This window comes from Moschus berezovskii, chromosome 10 (genome assembly GCF_049115385.1).
Source record: "Moschus berezovskii isolate FMDL1 chromosome 10, NW_MosBer_1.0, whole genome shotgun sequence".
Taxonomy (NCBI): Eukaryota; Metazoa; Chordata; class Mammalia; order Artiodactyla; family Moschidae; genus Moschus; species Moschus berezovskii.
This window is the reverse complement of record NC_142469.1, coordinates 110,666,818-110,689,365: the sequence shown is the minus strand read 5'-3', so window position 1 is coordinate 110,689,365 and position 22,548 is coordinate 110,666,818. Positions and strand designations below refer to the sequence as shown.

The following is a 22,548-nucleotide window of genomic DNA, read 5'->3' as shown; positions in this document are numbered from 1 at the left end:
GCAACTGAACTGAAGCCAATATTTAACATAACTATTGACTTGTTTGGATTTAAGTCTACTACTTCATTGTTTTTCTGTGTGTCCCCATCTTTTTCATTCCTCCATTTCCCCTTTCCTATCTTTCTTAGAATGATTAGAATGTTTCTTAATATTGAGTGTTAATTTCTCAATGGGGGTCTGGCCTATATTCTTCCTACTACTGAGTGGGTGCGTTGCTGCTGAAGTCATTACAAGTTTAGCTTTTCATGGTCTCGGGGTTAGTATCTCATCACCGAATATAGAATAAAGAAACTTTCCCTGGCCCCTTACATGAAATTATATCTGCATAGATTGCAAACACCACAGACGATGCTACGGACGGCTTCCATTCATCAGACACATTTTCAAGAAATTAAGTGAAGAAAACAGCTGATTTCATTTACCAGGTATTTACCAGTTCGGTGCTCTTCCTTCCTTCCTGAAGTCCCAGGTTACTCTCCGGCATCATTTCCTCCAGCAGAGCTTCCTCCAGCACTTCTTCTAGCACAGGTCAGCTGGCCACAGGTCATCAGCCATCCGAGCTGTTCTTTTCTGAGAATGTCTGTATTTCACCTTCATTATTTCTGACTAGATGCAAATTCTAGGCTGATAGCTCTTATCCTTTTATCATCTCCCTGGTTTCTGAATCCAGTCATTTGGGTTGTTTTCCCCTGTAGGTAACATGTTGTTTTCTCTGGCTGCTTTCAAGACTGTTTCTTTGTCTTTGGGTTTTAGCTGTCTGAGTCATATGTGTCTGAGTAGGAATTTCTTTGACTTTATCATGTTTGGGATGGCTTTATAAATTTCACAAGCATCTTATCTATTATAATTTTTTAAATGACTCACAGCGATTTTTAATTGGCTGAAGGAAACTCTAGAGTCTCACAAGGAGCTAATATTTTCCTCAAAAAGCAACTGACACGCCAGTCAGAATGGCTGCTATTCAAAAGTCTACAAGCAATAAATGCTGGAGAGGGTGTGGAGAGAAGGGAACCCTCTTACACTGTTGGTGGGAATGCAAACTACTACAGCCACTATGGAGAACAGTGTGGAGACTCCTTAAAAAACTGGAAATAGAACTGCCATATGATCCAGCAATCGCACTGCTGGGCATACACATCGAGGAAACCAGAATTGAAAAGACAAATGTACTCCAATGTTCATCGCAGCACTGTTTATAATAACCAGGACATGGAAGCAACCTAGATGTCCATCTGCAGACGAATGGATAAGAAAGCTGTGGTACGTATACACAATGGAGTATTACTCAGCCATTAAAAAGAATACATTTGAATCAGTCCTAATGAGGTGGATGAAACTGGAGCCTATTATACAGAGTGAAGTAAGCCAGAAAGAAAAACACCAATACAGTATACTAACGCATATATATGGAATTTAGAAAGATGGTAATGACAACCTAGATAGTATATTAAAAAGCAGAGACATTACTTTGCCAACAAAGGTCCGTCTAGTCAAGGCTATGGTTTTTCCAGTGGTCATGTATGGATGTGAGAGTTGGACTGTGAAGAAAGCTGATCACCGAAGAATTGATGCTTTTGAACTGTGGTGCTGGAGAAGACTCTTGAGAGTCCCTTGGACTGCAAGGAGATCCAACCAGTCCATTCTAAAGGAGATCAGTCCTGGGTGTTTATTGAAAGGACTGATGCCAAAGCTGAAACTCCAATACTTTGGCCACCTCATGCAACGAGTTGACTCACTGGAAAAGACTCTGATGCTAGGAGGGATTGGGGACAGGAGGAGACGGGGACGACAGAGAATGAGATGGCTGGATGGCATCACCGACTCTGTGGACATGAGTTTGAGTGAACTCCGGGAGTTGGTGATGGACAGGGAGGCTTGGTGTGCTGTGATTCATGGGGTCGCGGAGAGTCGGACACGACTGAGTGACTGAGCTGAATGATGACCCTGTATACGAGACAGCAAAAGAGACACAGATGTATAGAACAGTCTTTGGGACTCTGTGGGAGAGAGCGAGGTTGGGATGATTTGGGAGAATGGCATTGAAACATGTATATTATCATCTGTGAAACGAATCGCCAGTCCAGGTTAGATGCATGATACAGGATGCTCGGGGCCGGTGTACTGGGATGACCCTGAGGGAGGATAAGGGGAGGAGGGAGGTGGGAGGGGGGTTCAGGATGGGGAACACATGTACACCCAGGGCAGAGTCATGTCAATGTATGGCAAAACCAATACAATGATGTAAAGTAATTAGCCTCCAATTAAAATAAATTAATTTTTAAAAAATTAAAAATTAAAAAAAAATAAAAAAGAGAAACCGAAAGTAATTTACCATTCTTATACACACACAGGTGTTTTAGAAATAAACCAGATGTAGAAGCAACCTAAGTGTCCATCCACAGACAATGGATAAAGTATGTATGGATAATGGATAATGTATATATGTGGTACATATATACCAAGAACTATCACTCACCCATTAAAAATGAAAGAATGCCTTTCACAGCAACGTGGATGGACCTAACTAAAGAAAATCGGAGAAAGACTTCCTAGTTGGCTTCCCAGATGGTGCCCGCGGTGAAGAACCCTCCTGCCAATGCAGGAGACTAGGTTTGGGAAGATCCCCTGGAGTAGAAAATAGCAACCCACTCCAGTATCCTCCCCTGGAAAATGCCATGGACAGAGAAGCCTGGCAGGCTACAGTCCTTGGGGCTGCAGAGAGTCAGGCAGAACTGAAAATGCAGACATAAAAAAACGGGTAACATGACAACACTTGCAGGTGGAATCCTACAACTGATGCAAATGAGCTTATTACAAAACGGAAGCAGACCCACAGACACTGAACACAGATTCAGTTACCAAAGAGAAACGTGGTTGAGGGAAGACAAATCAGGAGTTCGGGATTAACATATACACGTTACTACGTGTAAAACAGATAACCAACAAGGATCGACCGTACTGTGCAGGGAACAATATTCAGTAACTTGTTAATAACATAACGGAAAAGAATTTGAAAAGAATATACATATTTTCATTATTATTCTTTTCAGATTCTATATACACTATCCATGTATTTATAACAATCACTTTGCTGTATACAAGAAACTAGCACAACACTGTAAATCAATTATACTTGAATGGAAAAGAAATAAACAAGGAAGAAGAATATTACTCTTTACGCTTAGCATGACGATCTCGGGTGGGTCTTGGGTCTTGCACACCACTTCCGTGTTATTAAGCAGGGTTTGTGTCAGAGCACAAGGCCCATGTGACTACTGGGTGTGCAGTGCCCACAGAAGCTCACAGGCCGCAGGCAATGGGACCCATGGCGTCCTCACTGGTCACAGTAACAGCTCATGGCCCTTGAGCGGGGCTCACGCGTTAGGCGCTGCACTCGACAGAAGAGCCTGTGTGACGCGCAGTATTAGTCCCAGCTTGCAGGGGAAGAAACTGAGGCACAGTGACCTCCCGTAAGGGCACACAAGCAGTAAACTCAGGAAGTGCACTTTCTGAGCCTGATGCGAGTCCTGCCGCATGCTGAGGGAGCTCCATGACCAGCGAGCTAACAAAGTATCTCTCTCACGCACACATTAGCCCTGGACGCTGCGTGTCCTATTTCCGTGTGTGTTTTTCTTATGGGGAGGAAAAGGAGGCATGTTCAAGCCAATATCTCTTAAAAGATACTCTTTAGAAGAACAGACATTGCCTATTTTTTCATACATCTAATCATGCTTATAAACCCAACACGGAATCAAAGTTGGTTCCCTGATTCTGTGCTGCTCCAGGAAACAGCTCCCATCTGGTTTTCTGTCCTGAACTGACCTCACTTGATGTCCAGGAGCACCACAAGCCGTCACCGTGCATCCAGTACAGCCTCACTGCCCCTCTTGAGGGAAGTCCCCATCTGTGAGAGACACAAACCAAGGTGTTTACCTGAAATGAGACAGTGTTTGGGAGGCTTTGAAATACTCCAAGCAAGAGAGGGGGGGAGCGAGGGAGAAGCAAGAGAGAGCAGAGGAGGGAGGTGTGCAGGGGAGGGGGCAGGTGTGCCCTGAGGAGGCAGGTGTGCAGTGGGAAGAGACAGGTGTGCGGAGAGGAGACAGGAGGGGGCAGGGAGGAGGCAGGGGTGTCCGCTTGCTCTCTCACTGGGCTGTTGTCTTCCCCGCTCGTGAGGTGAGATTCCCTGCATGGCGCAGACTCTCGCTTCACCCCTTCAGGGAGCCTGGGATGAGGTCAGGACGAAGCTGGAAGGTGGAAGCAGCACCAGCTGTGGGAGCTGCTGCTGCTAAGTCACTTCAGTCGTGTCCGACTCTGTGGGACCCCATAGACGGCAGCCCACCAGGCTCCCGCATCCCTGGGATTCTCCAGGCAAGAACACTGGAGTGGGTTGCCATTTCCTTCTCCAATGCATGAAAGTGAAAGTGAAAAGGGAAAGTGAAGTCGCTCAGTCGTGTCTGACTCGTAGCGACCCCGTGGACTGCAGCCCACCAGGCTCCTCCGTCCATGGGATTTTCCAGGCAAGAGTACTGGAGTGGTTTGCCATTGCCTTCTCCAGTTGGAGCAGAAGAATCTAAAAGAAAGAGCTGCTGGTGTAAAGGATTGTTCGGTAGAAGGCCCATAGCTCCTCAGAGAGGAGATTCCTGGAACAAAGGGAAGAGTTGGAATTGTTCCAGTTTAGGCAGTGAGGAAGGACCAGGGGCTGGCCAGGTGGGGGACGCCAGCTGCGGTCAGGGTCGCAGAAGGCAGGGGACATGCGAGGGGCTGGTTCTGCAGGAGCAAACTGCAGACGGGGTGAAGGAGCTGCCGTGGACGCGGAGTCCAAGGAGCGGCAGCAGGGCTGCAGGCTGGCGAGGCATTCCCAGGGCGACGTGCTGCCAGGGCGATGCCTGGTGGCCGATGCAGCCTGGCTGTCACAGGCAGGGTGGGCACCCCGGGTAAGGCATGCAGACAAGGCAGCCACAGGCCGCCGGCCCCGCCCGCTCCAGCTCCAGGTTGCCCTCCAGCAGCCCTCCTGCCAGGGTCCAGCAGAGTGGCTGAGACAGACGTGTGGGCTGCAGGTCACAACCCGATGGCTGGTGCTCTCTGTCACATTTGGGGCTGGATCTGAGCTTTTGATCAACCCCAAGCTACACAGGCGAGAGCGTGGAGCTGTGACTATTACAGCTGACTGGGCTTGGTTCTGCCTGTGTGACGATAGCTGAAATGGGGCAGTGGACTCAGACTGGCCGGACCCCAGTCCATGAGGACCCCCACACCGGGTCCATGCTCGGGCATCCACTCTGAGTGGATGGATCAGTGCCCCCGATACAGCCATGGCTTCTGGACGGAATCTCACTTTTTCTGTTTGAACAGGTCCTACAAACTATGTCACCAGTCCTAAATGTGGTGAAATCTCCAGACAATTATTTTTTAACATGTTTACATATAAACATATATGTAAACATAGACATATAATACATATTTATTTAATATCAATTCAGTTCAGTCGCTCAGTCGTGTCCAACTCTTTGCAACCCCATGGACTGCAGCACACCAGGCCTCCCTGTCCATCGCCAACTCCCAGAGCTTGCTCAAACTCAGGTCCATCAAGTCCATGATGCCATCCAACCATCTCATCCTCTGTCATCCCCTTCTCGTCCCACCTTCAATCTTTCCCAGCATCAGGGTCTTTTCAAATGAGTCAGTTCTTCACATCAGGTGGCCAAAGTATTGGAGTTTTAGCTGCAGCATTAGTCCTTCCAATGAATATTCAGCACTGATTTCCTTTAAGATGGACTGTTTGGATCTCCTTGTAGTCCAAGGGACTCTCAAGAGTCTTCTCTAACACCACAGTTCAAAAGCACCAATTTTTCAGTGCTCAGCATTATTTATGGTCCAACTCTCACATCCATACATGACTACTGGAAAAACCATAGCTTTGACTAGATGGACCTTTGTCGGGAAAGTAATATATCTGCTTCTTAATATGCTGTCATAGCTTTTGTTCCAAGGAGCAAGCGTCTTCTAATTTCATGGCTGCAAGCACCATCTGCAGTGATTTTGGAGCCCCCAAAAATAAAATCTCTCACTGTTTCCACTGTTTCCCCATCTATTTGCCATGAAGTGACGGGACTGGATGCCATGATCTTCATTTTTTGAATGTTGAGTTTTAAGCCAACTTTTTCACTCTCCTCTTTTACTTTCAACAAGAGGCTCTTTAGTTCCTCTTCACTGTCTGCCATAAGGGTGGTGTCATCTGCATATCTGAGGTTATTGATATTTCCCTGTACAATCTTGATTCCAGCTTGTGCTTCATCCAGCCTGGCATTTTGCATGATGTACTCTGCATAGAAGTTAAATAAGCAGGGTGACAATATACAGCCTTAACTTACTCCTTTCCCAATTTGGAAATAGTACATTGTTCCATGTCTGGTTCTAATTGTTGCCTCTTGACCTGCATACAGATTTCTCAGGAGGCAGGTAAGGTGGTCTGGTATTCCCAACTCTCTAAGAATTTTTCACAGTTTGTTGTGATCCACACAGTTAAAGGCTTTGGCATAGTCAATAAAGAAAAAGATGTTTTTTTGGAACTCTTGCTGGCAATTTGATTTCTGGTTCCTGTGCCTTTTCTAAATCCAGCTTGAACATCTGGAAGTACTTGGTTTACATACTGTTGAAGTCTGGCTTGGAGAAATTTGAGCATTATTTTGCTAGCTACTGAGATGAGGGCAATTGTGCCATAGTTTGAACATTCTTTGGCATTGCCTTTCTTTAGGATTGGAATGAAATTGAACTTTTCCAGTCCTGTGGCCAATGCTGAGTTTTCCAAATTTGCTGGCATACTGAGTGCAGCACCTTCACAGCATCATCTTTCAGGATTTGAAATAGTTCAACTGGAATGCCATCACCTTCAGTAGCTTTGTTCGTAGTGATGCTTTCTAAGGTCCACTTGACTTCACATTCCAAGATGTCTGCTCTAGGTCAGTGATCACGTTATCGTGATTATCTGGGTCGTGAAGATCTTTTTTGTACAGTTCTTCTGTGTATTCTTGCCACCTCTTCTTAATACCTTCTGCTTCTGTTAGGTCCATAGCATTTCTGTCCTTTATCGAGCCCATCTTTGCATGAAATGTTCCCTTGGAATCTCTAATTTTCTTGAAGAGATCTCTAGTCTTTCCCATTCTATTGTTTTCCTCTATTTCTTTGCATTGATCGCTGAGGAAGGCTTTCTTATCTCTCCTTGCTATTCTTTGGAACTCTGCATTCAGATGCTTATATCTTTCCTTTTCTCCTTTGCTTTTCGCTTCTCTTCTTTTCACAGCTATTTGTAAGGCCTCCTCAGACAGCCATTTTGCTTTTTTGCATTTCTTTTCCATGGGGATGGTCTTGGTCCCTGTCTCCTGTACAATGTCACGAACCTCCGTCCAGAGTTCATCAGGCACTCTATCTATCAGATCTAGTCCCTTAAATCTATTTCTCACTTCCACTGTATAATCATAAGGGATTTGATTTAGGTCATACCTGAATGGCCTAGTGGTTTCCCCTACTTTCTTTAATTTAAGTCTGAATTTGGCAATAAGGAGTTCATGATCTGAGCCACAGTCAGCTCCCGGTCTTGTTTTTGCTGACTGTATATAGCTTCTCCATCTTTGGCTGCAAAGAATATAATCAATCTGATTTCGGTGTTGACCATCTGGTGATGTCCATGTATAGAGTCTTCTCTTGTGTTGTTGGAAGAGGGTGTTTGCTATGACCAGTGCGTTCTCTTGGCAAAACTCTGTTAGCCTTTGCCCTGCTTCATTCCGTGCTCCAAGGCCAAATTTGCCTGTTACTCCAGGTGTTTCTTGACTTCCTACTTTTGCATTCCAGTCCCTTATGACAAAAAGGACATCTTTGTTTTTTGAGTTTTTTTAATCTAGCACATTTTATCTCTTGTGTTACTTGAGCAAGAAAAAATATCACATCTGGGACTAGTTTATTATGAAAACATGCTATTCCTTAGCATTTCTCGTGACACTTGCTTGGAATTCTTTCCCAATTCTGCCAGAAGCAGGTCAGTCAGGTGTGCCCCAGGATCTGTGCTAAGTGTTTTGTGAAATAAGCTAAGTGTTCTGTAAGAAAGCCTTGCCCCCCCCCCGCTTTTTTTTTTTTGGCCTTGCCTTTGAGGAGCTTATAGTCCAATGAGAAAACTGACCTGCACAAAAGCAGTATATATGGGATCTTGTCCCAGGGCTGTAGAAGACCCTGGAAATGTCTAGATTTCACATAGACAGTTCTGATTTTCACACCAAGATTCAAGGTGTAGATGGTGTATAGTCTGTCTGGTCTATAGCCTGCCCCTTGCACCTGTATCCCACCCTCTGGCCTCCAGTATTCCCATCTTAGCACCTTCAGTGTCCCTCACATGTGTCTAAACTCCCATGTAAAAGTCTACATTTTCCTTATAATGGAGATATGTTAGAACAATTGTTTATGGATATAATTTATAAATAAATAAGCATATATTATCAGTACATGATTGAAATATTTATTGTTATTAAAAAAAAAATCCCAACAAACAAAAGTTCAGGTCCTGACAGTTTTACAGGGGAACTGTACCAAATATTTAATGCCTATTCTTCTCAAACTCTTTCAAAAAATTGCAAAGAAAGAAATACTTCTAAAATGATTCTACAAGGCCAGAATCACCCAATGCCAAAGCCAGTCAGACACCACAAAAAAAGAAAATTATGAGCCAATATCCCTAATGAACATAGATGCAGAAATACTTAACAGCATATTCAGTTCAGTTCAGTCACCGTTGTGTACGACTCTTTGCGACCCCATGAATCACAGCACAAGCCTCCCTGTCCATCACCAACTCCCGGAGTTCACTCAGACTCATGTCCATCGAGTTGGTGATGCCATCCAGCCATCTCATTTTCTGTCGACCCCATCTCCTCCCACCCCCAATCCCTCCCAGCATCAGAGTCTTTTCCAGTGAGTCAACTCGTTGCATGAGGTGGCCAAAGTATTGCAGTTTCAGCTTTAGCATCAGTCCTTCCAATGAACACCCAGGATTGATCTCCTTTAGAATGGACTGGTTGGATCTCCTTGCAGTACAAGGGACTCTCAAGAGTCTTCTCCAGCACCACAGTTCAAAAGCATCAATTCTTTGGCAATCAGCTTTCTTCACAGTCCAACTCTCACATCCATACATAACCACGGGAAAAACCATAGCCTTGACTAGAAGGACCTTTGTTGGCAAAGTAATATCTCTGCTTTTTTAATATGCTATCTAGGTTGGTCATAACTTTCCTTCCAAGGAGTAAGCATCTTTTAATTTCATGGCTGCAATCAGCATTTTGGAGCCCCCAAAAATAAAGTCTGACACCGTTTCCACTGTTTCCCTATCTATTTACCATGAAGTGATGGGACCAGATGCCATGATCTTAGTTTTCTGAATGTTGAGCTTCAAGCCAAACTTTTCACTCTCCTCTTTCACTTTCATCAAGAGGCTTTTAGTTTCTCTTCACTTTCTGCCATAAGGGTGGTATCATCTGCATATCTGAGGTTATTGATATTTCTCCCAGCAATCTTGATTCCAGCTTGTGCTTCTTCCAGCCCAGCGTTCCTCATGACGTACTCTGCATGTAAGTTAAATAAGCAGGGTGACCAAAGGCAAAATGATAGGATACTGAATGAGGAATTCCCCAGGTCGGTAGGTGCCCAGTATGCTACTGGAGATCAGTGGAGAAATAACTCCAGAAAGAATGAAGGGATGGAGCCAAAGCAAAACCAATACCTGGTTGTGGATGTGACTGGTGATAGAAGCAAGGTCACATGCTGTAAAGAGCAGTATTGCATAGGAACCTGGATGTTAGGTCCATGAATCAAGGCAAATTGGAAGTGGTCAAACAGGAGATGACAAGAGTGAACGTAGACATTCTAGGAATCAGTGAATTAAAATGGACTGGAATGGGTGAATTTAACTCGGATGACCATTATATCTACTACTGTGGGCAGGAATCCCTTAGAAGAAATGGAGTAGCCATCATGGTCAACAAAAGAGTCCGAAATGCAGTACTTGGATGCAATCTTAAAAACGACAGAATGATTTCTGTTCGTTTCCAAGGCAAACCATTCAGTGTTATGGTAATGTAAGCCTATGCCCCAACCAGTAACGCTGAAGAAGCTGAAGCTGAATGGTTCTATGAAGACCTACAAGACCTTTTAGAACTAACACCCCAAAAAGATGTCCTTTTCATTATAGGGGACTGGAATGCAAAAGTAGGAAGTCAAGAAACACCTGGAGTAACAGGCAAATCTGGCCTTGGAGCACGTAATGAAGCAGGGCAAAGGCTAATAGAGTTTTGTCAAGAGGACACACTGGTCATAGCAAACAACCTCTTCCAACAACACAAGAGAAGACTCTACACATGGACATCACCAGATGGTCAACACCGAAATCAGATTGTTATATTCTTTGCAGCCAAAGATGGAGAAGCTGTATACAGTTAGCAAAAACAAGACCAGGGAACTGACTGTGGCTCAGATCATGAACTCCTTATTGACAAATTCAGACTTAAATTGAAGAAAGTAGGGGAAACCACTAGGCCATTCAGGTATGACCTAACAGCATATTAGCAAATTAATTCAATAATACATTAAAAGGATCATCAACATGATCAAGTAGGATTTATCCCAGGCATACAAGGATGGTTCAATATCTACAAATCAATCAATGTGATACACCACATTAACAAATTGAAGAATAAAAATAATATGACTATCTCAATAGATGCAGAGAAAACCTTTGACAAAATTCAATATCCATTTATTATTAAAAAAAAAACCTCTCAACAAAGTGGGCACAGAGGGAACATAACATAATAAAGGTCAAGACAAGCCTACAACTGACATCATAACAGTAAGAAGCTGAAAGCTTTTCCTCTAAGATCAGAAACAAGACAAGGATGCCCACTCTTGCCACTTTTATTCAATATAGTTTTGTAAGTTCTAGCCACAGCAGTCACAGAAGAAAAGGAAATAAAAGCTATCCAGAAGAAGTAAAACCATCACTATATGCAGATAACTTGATCCTATGTATAGAAAATTCCAAAGACTCCACCAGAAAACTATTAGAACTAATAAATTCAGTAAAGCTGCAGGATACAAAATTAATAAACAGCAATCTGTTGCATTTCTATATACTAACAAACTATCAGAAACAGAAATTAAGAAAACAATCCCATTTACAATTGTATCAAAAAGAATTAAAAACCTAGGAATCAATCTAACCTAGGTGGTAAAACCCTGTCCTTGGATAACTATAAGACATTGGTGAAAGAAGAGAGGATGGTACAGAGTAATGGAAAGATGTCCTGTGCTCACTGATGATCTCCTTGCCGTCCAAGGGAGTCCATGCTATGGAAGAATTAACATCATTAAAATGAGCATAATCTCCAAGGCAATCTATCGATTCAGTATAATCCAATCAAAATACCAATGACACTTCCCACAGAACTGGAACAGATAATTCTAAAATTTGAATTGTGCCGCAAAAGACCCCAAATCACCAAAATCATGTAAGAAAGACGAGCCAAAGTGGAGGCATCGTGCTCTCTGTTTTCAAACTAAACCACAGAACTACAGTCGTCACATCAGTAGGTGCTGGCACAAGAAGACACAGAGATCAGTGGAGCAGAACAGAAGTCCAGGGATCAACCCACACGCCTGCGGTCAGCTAACAGCAACAAAGAAGACCAGAAACCGTGGTCAAGACAGTTTCTTCAACAGATGCAGCTGGAATCTGAACAGCTACGTGCGAAAGAACCCGACTGGACCACCTTCTCACACACACAGAGATAAACTCAAGACAGACCGAAGCCTTAAATGTGGAGCTGAAACCATAAACCTGAAAGAATGCAGAGGCAGCACGCTCTTCAACACGGGTCTCAGCAGGACTGTTTTGACTACGTCTCCTCAGGCAAGGGAGAAAAGCACAACTTTAAAAATGGGACTACATCAAACTAAAAAGGTTTGGCACTGCTGAGGAAACTATCAACAAAACAAAAAGGCAGCCAATTGAATGGGAGAAGATATTTGCAAATGAAATGACCAATAACGGGTTGGTTTCATGGTTCAGCTGCTCAGTCGTGTCCAACTCTCGTGACCCCATGGACTGTAGGCTGCCAGGTTCCTCTGTCCATGGGATTCTCCAGGCATGAATACTGGAGTGGGTTGCCATTTCCTTCTCCAAATAAGGGGTTAATATCCACAATATACAACGAGCTCATAGAACTCATCAAAAAAAAAAAAAACCCAATTAAAAATTGGGCAGAGAACCTAAATAGACATTTCTCCAAAGAAGACAAGCAGATGGCCAATAGACACATGAAAAGATGCTCGACATCCCTAATCATCAGCGAAATGCCAATTAAAACCAAAATGAGCTACCACAGCACACCTATCAGAAAGGTTACCATCTAACAGGCAACAAACAGCAAGTGCTGTTGAGGATGCGGAGAAAAGGGATCCTCACACACTGTTGATGGGATTGTAAATTGGTGCAGCTGCTGAGGAGAGCAGTGTGGAGGTTCCTCAAAGGAAAACTAAAAATAGAAATACCGTATGATCCAGCAATCCCTTCTGGGCATGTTTCCAAAGGAAACAAAAACTAATTTGAAAAGATATAGGTATTCCCTACAGTCATTGCAGTATTATTTACAATAGCCAAGACATGGCAGCAGCCTACGGACCGTCCACAGATCAATGGATAAAGAAGACGTGGTACATATGCACAGTGGAATATTATTCAACCTTAAAGAGAGTGAAGTCTTGCCACTTTTGACAACATGGATGAATCTAGAGGGCATTATGCTAAGTGAAATAAGTCAGGCTGAGAACAGACAGAAAAGAAAACATAAGAGCAGACAGAACATAAACCCAGAGTCACAGATGCAGAGAGCAAACAGGCGACTGCTGGCGGGGGGGTGACGGAGAGAACAGGAGGGAGGTGAGGACCGACAGGCTTCCAGTGGCAGAATAACGAGCCCCAGGGAGGAGGTGCCTAGCGTAAGGAATACCGCCAATAACAGTGCTATAAGTTTACATGATGACACATGGTCACTAGGCTTCCACGGTGATTATTTTGAAATGTGTAAAAATATCAAATCACTATGTTACATACCTGAAAATAATATGATACCAAGTCAATTCTACTTCAATAAAATAATTTTTATACATTTAGTGTTGGGGTAGACCATCAAAAAAGTTGGGAGACCAAACGATTCCTCCAGTTAGTCCTGGGGAGCAATGAACTGGGGGATTGGTCAAAGTCTCAGGGCATATCCTTGGCAAGCAAAGATGCATGCTAAATAAGTAAGTGCATTTCCAAAATAAACAGAACGATATCCGGCACAGACACCCACAGGCACCCAGATAAGCAGACCCGATCACAGCTCCTGCTGGGAACGAAGGCCGGGTTCCCACAGCCGGAGGACGGATATTCTCAGGGGAGGCACTGAGGGAGTCGAGTGCCGGGCTGGCGGTGGAGTGCCGCTCCCTGGGGGACCCTGTCAGCCTCCACCCTGCCGGACACGCCACTCTGGCCCCAGGGAGCTCCCCGGGACGCGGGGGCTGGGGCGGTTATTTCTGCTTTGATACAGTCGCCCCCCCGGGCAGAGCTCTGGCACCGGGGCCAGCTGCCCTGTGAGGACACGTGCTTGTGCTCAGACATACCAAGGCAACGGGCGATCTGGACAAACTTACCAAGAATTGTGCAATCAGAAAATCTAGGGGAATTTTTAAAAATTTCATCACAGTTCAAAGTTTGTTTTGTTTCAAAATGCTTTTTGTATTTTCATTACACGTGGGAGGAAGCCTCATGCTCTTCTCAGGGTTGGGGCCCTAAGGTCTCCACGGGGCACTGCCCACGAGGAACCAGCCAGGAAACAGGCCTCGCCTACGGAGCTGGCAGTCAGTGCCCAGCAGCGTCCAGCTCCAGCCTCGCCCTGAGGAGCTGGTGGTCAGCACCCAGCAGTGCCCAGCTCCAGCCTCACCCTTCAGAGCCAGCGGTCAGTGCCCAGCAGCACCCAGCTCCAGCCTCTGCAAGACGCCTCTCGCCTGGTCCCCAGATTGTACGCCCGCTTTCTGTGGACAGACGCCTCCTCTGTCTGCCTTATCCCCACCCCAGGTTCCACCACCTAAACGCCCAAGCGCATGCCCCACTCACGTTCCCTGCAACTGGACGCTGAGCTGCTGCAGACCCAGCCTCTGTTCTCAGGGGACCAAGCTCTTCAAACACCATCGGAGCGGCCGTGCTCCCACGACCCCTGGGCACCCCCCAGGATGGCTATGGAGCCTCCCTCTTGTCCCCAGAAAGGCCGCTCACCCCTGGGTCCTCTGCACTTGCTGCCCCTCTCTTTGGACTAACCCGAGGATCCTCTCCACAGAGACACCCTCCCACATGGTACACACGGGCCAGCGCCCAGTGCCATGCCCAGAGCCCAGCGCCAGAGCCCAGCATCCAGCACCCAGAGCCCAGCATCCAGAGCCCAGAGCCCAGAGCCCAGCATCCAGCACCCAGCCCCCGGAGCCCAGAGCCCAGCATCCAGAGCCCAGAGCCCAGCATCCAGCACCCAGAGCCCAGCGTTCAGCACCCAGCGCTGCCCTGCCAGCCTCCCCAGGAACCAGGAGCGCGTGGCTTTCACACCCTACAGGCCCGCTGTCACCATGAGGTCCACCTGTTCCCAGTTTCACTCCAGGAGCCCAGAGTGATACGTGTAACAGTGTTGCACTCACAAAAGGATGTGGGTCGTGGGGGGAGCATGTGCACACTCAGCCAATGACCCTTACCCGGCCTGCAGACAGGCTCTGCTTGGCCTCTGAGTGTTTCTTTTAAGAAACGTTCCTGTTAAAGATCAGGAGGTTTCAAGGTGAAACCCAGATTTCTGGGTGCTCCTTCCCGGCGCCCTGCCCTCTGAATGGGTGCCTGGTCTTCCGGCCTTCCTGCCCTCCCCACCGCCTTCCCCACTGCCTTCCCTCCTCTAGATGCGGGCTGGTGCATGTGGACACCGGGCGGCAGAGGCGCCTTCCCTCCGGAGGGAACCTCATCAGGGAGGCGTGTCCGGGCTGTTGCCAAGGCCAAGGCAGGGGGTGACCTCAGGGCCAGGGTAGGACCGGATGGAGCCCAGCCAAGACACCTGGGCAGGAGTCAGGCAGCTCCCGCAGCTCCTCCTGCAAGGCTTGGGGCTCAGATGGGAGGAGCCAGGCTCCCCTGAAGCCCTGAGAGCCAGGCCGGAGACCCCACGCCAGAGTCACCGACAGGCTGCCCTCAGTCACCTGCGAGCTTTCAAAAGTCACAGCTGTCCAAACGCAACAGGCAGCACCAGACCTCAGCGTCGGGCCTCGGTGAAGACGGGTCAGGTCACAGTTCTCGGAGGCGCGGTCGGTATGTCGGGTTCACAGGACTGCCCGGGACTCTGGCTCAAGTCCAGGACTGAAAACCTGGGCTGTGATGCCAGGCCAGGTGCGTTAAAAGACGGTCCCCAAGCAAAGCGCAAGGAGTGGATGACAAGGAGGCCGAGGAGCCGAGGGTGGTAGAGCCCCATGCCGTCCAGGCCCCGCCCCCATGCCGTCCAGGCCCCGCCCCATGCCATCCAGGCCCCGCCCCATGCCATCCAGGCCCCGCCCCTGTCCATCCAGGCCCCGCCCCCATGCCGTCCAGGCCCTGCCCCATGCCATCCAGGCCCCGCCTCCAGGCCGCCCAGGCCCCGCCCCTGTCCATCCAGGCCCCGCCCCCACGCCCGTCCAGTCCCACCCCACACCCCATGCGCCCCAGGGTTCAGTCCCAGGAAAAGCGCGGATGTGGGGCTGGCCCCGCCCCCTCTGGCCTGGAACCCTCCGTGCGTCAGTCTGATGCACTCGCTGTCCCCACAGCCTGGTTGTCCCCAGGGCGCCGGGTAGTCCTGCACCTTCAACCACACGTTTCGCGGTTCATACCGGGCCTGAGCCAAGGGCCTCAAGGCTGGACCCTGAAATCTCACGAAGTTCAGCTTCCACCATCTCCGCCTTCCTCTGCCATCTCCACGACTGATTCCGTCTAATCACAGCTGCAGTCAGCTGAGGCTCAGCCTCCGGGGTCCCCGTGGGTCCCAGGGGGCTCCTCGGCCAGGCTCTGGTTGCCCCCTGGGGCCCCTGGGCGAGGGACTTGCAGGAAAGACGCTCCTCCTCTCTCACGGCTTCTGGCCACTGAGCGGCCTTACAAGCTCACCAACAGGACCGGGCTTCACAGGACGTGCTGGCCCGCTCCCTCACCCCAGCCCTCCCCGACCCACCATGTTTCGTCTTCAACCCGTCTGTCTGCGCCTCCTCCCTTCCACCCCCACTCCTTCACAACAGACACCACTCTGCTCCCAGGAAAGTCTCTAATTTAGAGCATCTCTCTTGCTTCTCGTTTTGAACCACGTGGGAGCCGGGCCTGCACTTGGGGACACTTGCTGAGCTGCCAGGGGCGAGCAGACTTAGGCTTGAATTCAACCCAGATCAAGAAAAACAAACTCTCCTCCCTGGAGACACAGCACAGGGCCTTCCTTCTTGGGGAGCATGAATCTGGGGGCTACAGGCTGGCCCTTTACCCAAACCAATGTCACTGTGCCAACTTTGGAGAAGCGCCGCCTCTGTGAGGGTTGGTGCTAAGGACCTGAGGACAGTCGGGCTGGCAGGACTCCTGCACCTGGGCCTGGGGGGCGCCCGCTCCGGGAGGAGCAGTTGTGAACACAGGGCTTCTCCTCCAGCTTGGAGCTAAAGCATCTGGTCTTCCTCCCATTTGCAGGATGGAACCAGGGACATTCCTTTATAGCACCAGGATGGGCTTCCCTGGTGGCTCAGACGGTAAAGAATCTGCCTGCAATGCGAGAGACCTGGGTTCAATCCCTGGGTTGGGAAGATCTCCTGTAGAAGGGCATGGCAATGCGCTCCAGTATTCTTGTCTGGAGAATCCCATCGACAGGGGAGCCTGGAGAGCTATATTCCATGCGGTTGCCAAGAGTCAGACATGACTGACTGCCTAAGACTTCCATCGGGACAGCCCAGGTGTCCTCCAGGGTTGGAGTCGAGAGGACCCGGCATTTTAGCGCCTTGTGCTGAAGGCTCTCGCCATGACTTGGCCTAGTGAGGCCGGGGTCTGCTCCACGGGGCTGCCCAGGGAACTGTTCCTTCCCCTGGCCCGTGGGGCGCCTTTGAGACACCCCTCCCCACGTCCTGCACATACTGGGTGGCAGAGGCTAGTGGGCTGACTGGGTGCTACTCCCGCCGTATCCGCGAGGCCTTCTCGGTGATGCAGACATCCAGCAGGGACCACCATGAGGCTGGTCCTCCCCTCAGTGCGGGAGGGGTGGCAGGGGACAGCGAGGCCCCCCCCACTCCAGGTCCCTCCACCCCTCAGATGCTGACCATCCTACCCCCGGGGCCACAGCCACCAGTATCTCGTGCAGTGGGTAGCAGGGGGCACACTGTGTTGGAGTGGAGACACGGAGTGGAAACAGGAGTTTGGCCATAAAGGGAGGCCGCCCGGGTGAGTTCTGCTTCCAGCCTGGATCCGAGGCGGCTGAACAGGACTGGACACCTTAGGCTCCAGCACATGTCCCAGCTAATGGGGCACAGCCGGGGCGCTCGCAAGGCTCAGCCCAGGATGCGGGGCGGCTGGGCATGGATTTCACAGGATGCGTGTTCTCCAGTGAGTGACGACTAGACAGAAAGGGTGAGATCATCTTGACCTGGTGTGGCCATCGCTGGAGCCCCTGAAAATGGACTGTTTGTCCCTCTCCTCACAAACGCTTGGGAGGGCCCCCTCGAGGCCTCGGCTGTAAGCCCTTTACCTTCCTGAACAGCTTCTCAGCGATGAACCACCATCCTGTGCAGGACACGGGCTTCCTGGGTAGCTGCCCAGAGGGAGGGATCAGAGTGCATCTGCAGGCAAGGCCGGAGAGAACCCCCGGCCCCACCAACCACGGGCCCCGCCAGCCGAGGAGCCCTCGCAGGGACCCGCTTCTGCCTCCTGGGTGTCCACCGGCCACCTGAAGTGGAGCCCATCACACAGGGCTGTGCCTACAGCAGGTGCCATCAGAAAAGGTAATTTCTATCCAATGCAGTCACCCTCCTGGGGACCCTGATCACAGGCGGCGGGTGGGGGCAGGGGTCTCAGCCAGTCCCTGGAGCACGAGCCCCACCTCCATGTCCCAACAGGTGAGCCCAAGAGTTCGTTTGCTTGGCTGTTGACCAGCCCCATTGTCCCACTAAATCAGTGCGTAAAGCCGGTGAGCCAGCCCCAGCTGGTCAAAGGGTCCTGTCCAGAGGCACAGAGCTGGCCTCACCCATGGGCCACATGCCAGGGTCAGCCCCAGACAGTGCCACCCACCCAGCGTCCCATACCCTAACCTCAGACTTTGCTCAAGATTAAGGCACTAATCCACGTTCATCTCCGGTCCTTTGAGGCCATTTTTCAAGGTAATTCGGGGCCAGGGCAGCTGAGACAGACACAAAACCTTAGGGAGGAATGACCTTTGACTCCCGTTGGAGGCGTCGCTAAGGCTCAACAGGTGAAGCGTTTCTGCCTGGTCCTGACAACACTGATTGATAACAGGGAGCTAATCTCCTGCCTTTGTTCCCGGGGGCAAAGGTTTGCCCTGGGCCTTTGAATCCAGCCTTTCAACTCCGAGCCGAGTAAATCATAGCAGGACCCAGACGGGGATTAATGCCGGCAGGAAACGCCTTCCAGCCAGTGCTGCCCACCTCTCTCCCACACCTGGGAAACGGGAACCTGTGAAGAGGGTGGTCAGGACGAGCGTTCAACCCTCTGTGAAGGTCCGGCATCTGATCTGAACAGAAGGGGGAGCTGGGGAACCAGCGTGCAAGGAGGGGCCCACGGGGCTCAGATGCCAGTCAGGGTGACTGTGGGTGCTTGGCCCGCCGGGAGGACTGGTCACGTCAGGGTCGTGGGTGGCATGCGCACTCCCTTGGGCTGAGCCCTTTGGCCCTTCCGCACCCCGGGCGTCGTGGGCCTCCTGTCCAGGGCTGTCCTCTTGACCCCCTCCAGGCCAGCTGGCTGAGGGGAGTCCACGCTGGAGCAGCACCACCAACATGCCACCAAAACGTCACAAGGAGCAGAGAGATCGACCTTGACCATACATTTCATTAAACCGATGTGCAGAAAAGGACACATGCACCCCAGGGTCCACAGCAGCGCTGTGTGTCCAGCCACGGGTGAATGGGTAAGGAAACTGTGGTATACGGATAATGCAAGACTGTATTATGCATATGTAATGACATACTGTCATAAAAACATGGAATTCTGCCACGTATGGCAACGTGAACGAGTCTCGAGGGTATTATCCTAAGTTAAGCAAGTCAGACAGAGAAAACCAGATATCATACAATCTCACTTGTATGTGGGATCTAAAAAACAAACAAAAAATCCAAGTCTTTGGATGTGAAGACTAGATTGGTGGTTACCAGAGGGAACGGGGTTGGGGAAGAATGGTGTGGGTGAAGGGATCCCCTCTCTGCTGATGGGCAGTGACCAGACTTGTGGGACCACCCTGCAGTGTACACAGATATCAGATTACAATGCTGAGCACTTGAAACTTATATTTAAAAAAAATCAATAACTAACTTAATGTTTAAATATTGGTACTAAACTGCTAAAATCATTTTCCTGTTTGGAGGAATAGAAATACTGACAATTTTGGATTTCTTTGAATTAAAAATACAGTTAAAAAATATATATATATATATAACTGTAGGATGAAAGTGAAAAAACTGTCTTAAAACTCAACTTTCAAAAAACTAAGATCGTGGCATCCAGACCCATCATGACATGGCAAATAGATGGGTAAACAATGGTAACAGTGACAGACTTTATTTTCTTGGGCTCCAAAATCACTGCAGATGGTGACTGCAGCCATGAAACTAAAAGATGCTTGCTCCTTGGAACAACAGCTATGACAAACCCAGACAGCATATTAAAAAGGAGAAACATTACTTTGCTAACACAGGTCCATCTAGTCAAAGCTATCGTTTTTCCGGTAGTCATGTATGGATGTGAGAGTTGGGCCATAAAGAAGTCTGAGCGCTGAAGAATTGATGCTTTTGAACTGTGGTGTTAGAGAAGACTCTCGAGAGTCCCTTGGACTGAAAGGAGATCAAACCAGTCCATCCTAAAGGAAATCAGTCCTGAATATTCATTGGAAGAACTGATGCTGAAGCTGAAGCTCCAGTTCTCTGACCACCTGATGCGAAGAGCTAACTCATTAGAAAAGACCCTGATGCTGGAGAAGTTTGAAGGCAGAAGGAGAAGGGGACGACAGAGGATGAGATGGTTGGATGGCATCACGGACTCGGTGGACATGAGTTTGAGCAGGCTTCGGGAGTTGGTGATGGACAGGGAGGCCCGGCGTGCTGCAGTCAATGGGGTCGCAAAGAGTTGAACATGACTAACAGAACAACAACAGCAAGATATATGTATGAAAAACTTAGGGTAAATTTAAAAATAGAAATTAAAATTTTAAAAAGGAAAAGAAGAGGAAGTTATTCAGGTCTATCTACCAAAACCAGTTGTTGGTGTTGTTTGGTAAACAATGGCACAAAAGCTATTTTAAAAATATCATTATAATTATATGTCTAAAAAAGTTTTCTGCAGTCTTTGGTGGGGAAATATTAAAATATTGAGGAACATTAAAAGATGTGAACAAATGGGAATACACAGTGTTCAGGGATGTTGCAGGCTAATATTGTGACCATGGTGATCCCGCCCCTTAAAAGCTGTGAGTTAAGTGCCATTCCAATCAGAATCCCTGCCATATGTATCATGGAATTAATAAGCTGATGGTAAAGTGTATTGGAGCAAGGAGCTCAGAATAGCGAGGACCCCTTCAGAGGAGGAGGAGGAGCAGGGAGGAGGTGGTGGCGGCTGCCCTGCCGGGTGTTGAGACCAACTCAAAGTCTGTGACGAGGCTGTGGTGCTGGGAGCAGCAGAGGCTGCCGAACCAGAGAGCCCAGAAGCAGTTACACAAGTGTCGGGAATTCAGACATTTGACCGAGGTATGAGTATGTAAAGAAAGAATGAACTGTTAACACAGAAGTTTGACGTGACACCAAAAGGAAAAACAGATGAATCAGACTACACCAAAATTAATAATTCTGTGCTTAGAGAAAATGGTCTAGAAAGCAAAAAGACAGCCTTCAGAAGGGGAGAAAATATTTGCAAATCCTCTCTCTGATAGGGTATTAATATCCAGAATACATAAATAATCCCTACAGCTAAAGAAAACAGAACAAACAAACCACATGGGCAGTGGAACCGTCATTTCCCCAGAGACAGGTGACGTGCAAATGGCCAATGAGCACGAGAAGGTCCACATCAGCGGTCAGCAGGTGGCATGGAGCAAAGGCACTCCTGAGACACCGCCACACACCTAGCGGGGCGGCGAGAGAAACTGTTGATGCGGAACGGCACCTGTCGGTGCAGACATGGGGAGCCTGCAGCCTCACGCACACGAGGCGGGTGGGCATGTCTGCGGGAGAACACGCCAGTGCGCCTCCAACATTTAAACATAGAATTATGAGGTGCCCAGCAGTTTCCCTCCGGGGTGTATACTAAAAGGAATCTGAAGCAAGAACTGGAAACAATGTTTGCAAGGTTATGTTCACAACAGCCGGCACCAGCAGATGAAGGCTAAAGATGGCGTCACACACACAAGGGATACTATTCAGCCTTTGTTGTTCTGTTGCTAAGCAGTGTCTGACTCTTTGCAACCTCATGGAGTGCGGCACGCCAGGATTCCCTGTCCTTCACTATTCCCAGAGCTCGCTCAAACTTATGTCCATCGAGTCGGTGATGCCATCCAGCCATCTCATCCTCTGTCGTCCCCTTCTCCTCCTGCCCTCAGTCTTTCCCAGCATCAGGGTCTTTTCTAGTGAGTCAGCTCTTTACATCAGGTGGCCAGAGTATTGGAGCTTCAGCTTCAGCATCAGTCCTTCCAATGAATATTCAGAACTGATGTCCTTTAGGATTCACTGGTCTGATCTCCTCACAGTCCAAGGGACTCTCAAGAGTCTTCTCCAACACCACAGTTCGAATCAATTGTTCAGTGCTCAGACTTCTTTATGGTCCAAATCTCACATTCTTAAAAGGCAGGAAAATTTGATTCCTCACCAAAAGCTGAGGCCAGGATCTGGGGGCGGAGTCGGCCAGCAGTCACCCTCTCACACACCTGCACCGTGGGCAGTATGTCCCTGAGCCCGGTTTCCCAGGGTGCTCTGGCCCCTGCCCCCTGCACCTGGGAGGGGCAGGGACATGAAGGAGGGGACATGCCACCTCCCTGCAGGGAGAGCAGGCCTGCCCTCCACCCCCAACCCCGTCCCTGCCCCAGCTGGCTAACAACCCTGCCCATGCCTTGGAAGGTTCAGGGGCAGTTGTCCACGTCCCCGCTGCCAGCAGAGGGTAGATAGGACGAGGCTGCCCCACTCACTGACCCAGCTCCTGCCCCAGAGGAGGGTGGAGCCTGAGACCACAGCCTGGGTCCCTGG

At 48.9% G+C, this 22,548-nt stretch overlaps 1 long non-coding RNA gene across 1 annotated transcript in view; it reads right to left on the bottom strand.

Moving 5' to 3' along the window:
- Nucleotides 1–1,281: 1,281 nt before the first annotated feature.
- LOC148776383 (uncharacterized) overlaps nucleotides 1,282–22,548 on the bottom strand; it is a 31,503-nt gene continuing 10,236 nt past the window's right edge. Inside the window, exons 2-3 of the long non-coding RNA XR_016038505.1 lie at nucleotides 3,823–3,904; nucleotides 1,282–1,944 (exon numbers count right to left, since the gene is read on the bottom strand). This is a non-coding gene — a long non-coding RNA (uncharacterized LOC148776383). The remainder of the gene's footprint in view (nucleotides 1,945–3,822; nucleotides 3,905–22,548) is intronic.